The following is a 6,000-nucleotide window of genomic DNA, read 5'->3' as shown; positions in this document are numbered from 1 at the left end:
TAGTTAATTACTCAAGGAAGAATACAATGACAACGACCCACTGATAAATGCCTGTCTTATTAACAGTGAAAGCTCCCTTAGGGCTCTGGCACACGCGGGCGACTAATCTCCCCGTGTGCCAGAGCCCTTACTCCAAAATCAAGACAATGTTATATTTCAATTGGCCCACTACATATAATAGGTTGGACAGTACTAGTATAGAGAGAATCAAACAGAAACCAGTGAAGCAAGGCTCACCATAAGATTGCTAAGTATGTAAGCATTCCAGAAGATTAGGAGACTAGAAGTTGTCACTACCATTGCAACCACTCTACCAAGTATTCAAACCAGTGCCAGTACCATGAGAACATGAATAGGAGGCAAAGCAATCAACCCCGTGTGCCACTAATGAAAACCCCATCAATTCTGGAAATAAACTGTCTGTGTAAAATAAAGAAGATCTGCAGTGCTATATGACTGTATTTGTATCACATTTATGTTTATATTAGTTTACATTTGCTAAATATGAAAATGACTTAGTTTTGTCAGTTGATAAGTGTAAAGAATAGCATAAGTTAAAATATAAGAGCCACCTCTGGGCCCAGGACAACACTTTGCCCAACAAGGGGAAATAAGCGTAGTTGTAAGGGGAGCATCAAAATGATGGTGCAGTTGTGTGAGCAGCTGCTGGCTAAACTTGATGGGCAATGTTAGGGAACAACAGCTGGTTAGCTGCAGGTTGTCTAACACTCTGCGTATGTTTTTGGCAGAGAACACATCATCATATTGCCTATGATGGAGTCTCTCACCAACTCATTTTTGGGTGCCGGTTTATTTCTCAGAGATGTTTCTGCCTCCCAGCTCTAGATGGCTCTCACTAGACCATGCAGACAGAATATACAACTTGACTCATTCTCAGCTCTGCCACACACCGAGTGGTACAAACATTAGAACTCGTAACATGGGCAAAGGGAAACTCACCATAACACTCCGCCCTGACAACCAACTTGCTTGCTGCATAAGCAACCTAGCTGATTCTACAGCTATATATATATATTTTTTTTATATTTTTTATTTTGAAAATAACGGTGTACAAAAGGGCGCCTTTTGGGTTATCCCAAGGTGCCAGGCAGGTATGTAACAAGATCATAAACATTGGGAAAAAGGAGGGGAGGGGTGGGGGGGAATGGAGAGGGAGGGAAAGATAGAGGATAAAAAGAATAGGTACAGTCAGTAATATGAGGTGGGGAGATAGTCAATCAAATTGGGGAGAAAGATCTCGTGGGTATATATTTGCCGGACATCAGTCTTGTAGGTAGGTAATCAGGTCTTGTCTTTTAGTGTTTCGGTACTCTTATGAGAGGTATCTTTTCCAGGTTGATGTGGTTGATCTTATAGGTGTATTGAGATATTTCTGTAAGTCATCCAGGGGGCCCAGATTTTGTTGTGGGTTTTTAATTGGCCTAATGAAATGCTGGTCAGCCTTTCCATAATTAGCATATTATCAAGTCTTGTTTTAACAAGGTTTATATCCAGTGTTGCAGATTTCCAGGCTTTAGCTATTGTTTGTTTCGCCGCTGAGAAAATGTGAGTGATTAATTTCCTCAGATATTTATTGCCGCCGGGGATATTTTTGTTAAGTAAGGCTTCTGCTGGGCTCTTTCTTAGCGAGAGGCCTGTTACTGCCGTTATTAAAGTATAAGTTCTGATCCAGTAGCGTACTGCGACTGGGCAATCCCACCAAGTATGCATAAATGTGCCTTGTTGGTTGCATGCTCGGAAGCATAGTGCGGATGCCGAGGGATACCACTTAGAGATTCTGGTTGGTACCAAGTACCATTGATGTAGAATCTTTTGTGAGGTTTCCTGAGTCAGCACATTTATAGAGCATGTTACTGTATTTTTAAAGATGTCCCGCCAGGTGGCCTCGTCAAAGCATAGGTGTAGTGTGCTTTCCCAGGTTTGTACAAATTTTAATTCCTTGATTGGAGTTAGGTGGGTTACTGTATCATATAGATAGGATAGTGCCCCTTTGAGTGTAGTGAGTTGCAAACATAATCTCTCAAAAGCTGTGGGTAGAGGGAATTGTTTGCCTTTATATTGAGCTCTAATGTAACTTACTATTTGATGGTAATGGAGCCATTCCTGTTGTGGGATTTTGTAATTTTCCCGGAGTCTTGGCCATGGCAGAAGTGTATTAGAGCTGGTTAATGAGTATATAGTGTCCAGGTTGAATTGTTTCCACCAGTGGAGAGCTTCTGGTGATTGGCCTGGATCAAAGTCAACATTATTGATGAAGCTTGTGACTGGCTTGTGTAGAGAGCAGAGTTTGTAGGGTTCCTTTGATCTGTCCCAGAGCCTGACGAGGTGAGTTACTATGGGGTTTGTTTGTATTTGAGATGTGGAGTGGGTTGTCCATAATATATTCCTTAGGGGTATATTTGGCAGAGAGTCTTGTTCGATTGTTACCCATAGTGGTTTATCCTCAGGTAGGTACCATGGTATCATTTGGGATAATTGTGCTGCGGTATAATATCCTTTCAGATTAGGGATGCCTAGGCCGCCCTTGTGTCGGTTACGGCAAGCTGTAGTGCGATTAATTCGTGGCCTTTTCCCGTTCCAGACAAATTTTGTAAAAGTCTTTTGCATTTTCTCTGTGTAATCTTTAGGGGGGGAGGTTGGTAGCGTACGGAACAGGTACAACAGCAGGGGAAGGGCGGACATTTTCAGTGCGGTTACTCTCCCGAGCCAAGACAGTTTAAGTCTTTCCCATATTTAAAATCTTATGTTCTATTTTGGGATAATTATCCTTGGCTAAGGATCTGTAATCGGCTGATATCAGTACTCCTAGGTATCTTATGGTTTTAGTTTGCCATTTAAGTTCAAAATTGATTTCTAGAAGTTTTTTTAGATGGGGCTGAAGGTTTATGCTTAAGGCTTCTGACTTAGAGGGATTGATTTTGAGTCCCGAAATTTTAGTAAAGTTGGAGAGAGTCTCGTATAAATATGGGAGGGAAGTCATGGGATTAGACATTGACATTATTATATCATCAGCATACATTGTTTTCGTTTGGATCCCAGAGAGTCTCGTCATATAATTTATCGGGAGGAATCATGGGATTAGACATTGACATTATTTATATCATCAGCCAGAGCATCAGGCCGGGGTGTACAAACAGAATAGTAGTCAAAATACAGGCAAGGGTCGGTTCAGGCAGCAGTACAGGAAGGTCAAGGACAGGCAGAGGTCAAAACAGAACAGAACAGATCAGCAGAACAGGAATAACACACCCAGGAACTCACAGGAGGAAAACCTACGTTGGGCAATGATTTTGCTCTGAGAACCGCTTTAAATATTCAAATCTCGCGCCAAAATGACGTCATCCGCAGCGCAACGAGGAAGAAGGAAAGTGCGCATGCGCGCGCAGCACAGGGGAGAAGGCGCATGCGCAGATGCGAGCGCACGTCAAAAGGTGATGGACGTGCGCGCGCCACTAAGAACCGGAGAGCGGGCGTCCCCGCACAGGCAGCGGCGGGCGTCCCCGCCGAGCCCCTAGACCACCAGGTAACCTCACATTACCCCCCCCTCCAGAGGGGGCCACCGGACCCCTAGGTTTATCAGGAAACTTGGTATGAAACAGTCGTACAAGACGATCTGCCCGAACATCAGGTGCTGGAATCCAAGACCTTTCCTCCGGGCCATACCCTTTCCAATGCACCAGATATTGAAGTTTACCCCTGGAGAGGCGAGAGTCCACTATCCTTTGCACTACATACTCGGACTGACCTTCCACAGATATTGGAGGAGGAGGAGTCCTCTGCCGAACTACTCTAGCGGGCTTTAACAAAGAAACATGAAAAGAGTTAGAAATTTTGAGTTCGGGAGGAAGCTCTAAACGGACAGTGTTGGGGTTTATAACTTCGGACACTGAAAAAGGACCAATAAATTTGGGCCCAAATTTAGTGGATGGAACTTTTAAGGGAACATTTTTAGAGGAAAGCCACACTCTATCACCGACCTGATATTCAGGTGATGCTTTATGATGCTTGTCAAAGGCTTTCTTTTGAGCAGCTATTGCGGTGGATAATGATTTTTGAACCTTTTGCCAAATGTTGGAGAACTGACCGGCTAAAGAATTAACCGCAGGCACATCCGAAGATGCGGTAGAAAAAGAGAATACCCTGGGATGATACCCAAAAACAATAAAAAATGGGGATTCCCCAGTGGAAGAGTGAGTGGAATTATTGAATGCAAACTCAGCCCATGGAAGGAAATCTGCCCAAAGGGATTGGTTACTGGAAACATAACATCTGAGATACTGTTCCAGAGACTGATTTGTCCTTTCTGTCTGCCCATTAGTCTGTGGATGATAGGCTGAGGAGAAGGACAATTCTGTACCCATCAAAGAGCAGAAGGCTCGCCAAAACCTGGAAACAAACTGAACCCCCCTATCAGAGACAATGTTCAGCGGGGCACCATGGAGCCTAAAAATATCGGACAAGAACCGTTCAGCAAGGGACTTGGCAGATGGGAGGGCTGGGAGGGGAATAAAATGCGACATTTTACTAAAGCGGTCCACTACCACCCATATGACCGTATTCCCATTGGAAGGAGGTAAATCTACAATAAAATCCATGGAGATGTGAGTCCATGGCTTTTCAGGAACAGGAAGTGGCTGTAGCAGACCCTGGGGCAAAGACCTGGATGGTTTGGAGCGTTGACAGACCGGACAGGAGTCAACGTAATTACCAACGTCTTGTTTCAAAGTAGGCCACCAGAGGATACGGGATAGGAGAGAACAGGTTTTGTTGCGCCCCGGGTGCCCGGCCACCCTAGAGTCATGGGTTTCCAACAAAACCGCCTCACGAAGGTTTTCAGGAACAAATAATTTTCCTGGAGGTAAATTAGGAGGTGGATTACCCTGGGCTTTGGACAAGGAGGAATGTAAATCCGGACTCAGGCCTGCAATAATCACAGTTTTAGAGATAATGGGACCAGGGTTCCCCTCTTCCCGTGGGTTGGAATCAAAACTCCTGGACAGGGCATCTGCTTTGACATTTTTGTCCCCTGGTCTATAAGTTATGATAAAATTAAAACGAGAAAAGAATAGAGCCCATCTGGCTTGTCTAGGATTTAGGCGCTTAGCAGACTCAATATACAAGAGATTCTTATGATCTGTAAACACCGTAACCACATGTTTAGCCCCCTCCAGAAGGTGTCTCCACTCTTCAAATGCCAACTTTATGGCCAATAACTCCCTATTACCAATGTCATAATTCATCTCAGTAGGAGAGAATTTTTTGGAAAAGTACCCGCAGGGGTGGACCTTATTGGTGACTGGATGACGCTGAGACAGAACTGCTCCTGCCCCAATCTCAGAAGCATCCACCTCTACCAAAAATGGGAGAGTAGTATCTGGATGCTGCAGTACAGGAGCAGAAACGAAAGCTTCCTTTAGTTTTTTGAAGGCAAGCAGGGCTTCCTCAGGCCACATAGTAGGATCAGCACCTCTCTTAGTAAGGGCAGTAATTGGAGCCATGAGGGAGGAATAGTTCTTAATAAATTGTCTGTAGTAATTAGCAAAACCCAAAAATCTTTGAATGGCACGCAAAGACAACGGTTGTACCCACTCTAGAATAGCCTGAACCTTGGCAGGATCCATTTCCAGACCCCTTTTGGAAATAATATACCCCAGAAAATGAACTGACGAGACCTCAAAAACACATTTTTCAATTTTAGCATACAGATGATTTTGTCTCAATCTTAATAAAACTTCCTGGACGTGGGCACGATGATCAGACAAATTGTTAGAATAAATCAGAATATCGTCCAAGTAAACTACCACAGTTCGGCCTAAGAGATCACGGAAAATGTCATTTACTAATTCCTGGAAAACTGCAGGAGCGTTACATAAACCAAAGGGCATTACAAGATATTCGTAGTGCCCATCACGGGTATTAAAGGCCGTTTTCCACTCGTCCCCCTCCCGAATTCGTATTAAGTTGTAAGCTCCTCTAAGA

This window comes from Xenopus tropicalis, chromosome 8 (genome assembly GCF_000004195.4).
Source record: "Xenopus tropicalis strain Nigerian chromosome 8, UCB_Xtro_10.0, whole genome shotgun sequence".
In the NCBI taxonomy this organism is placed as follows: Eukaryota; Metazoa; Chordata; class Amphibia; order Anura; family Pipidae; genus Xenopus; species Xenopus tropicalis.
Note: the sequence above shows the minus strand (reverse complement) of the source record.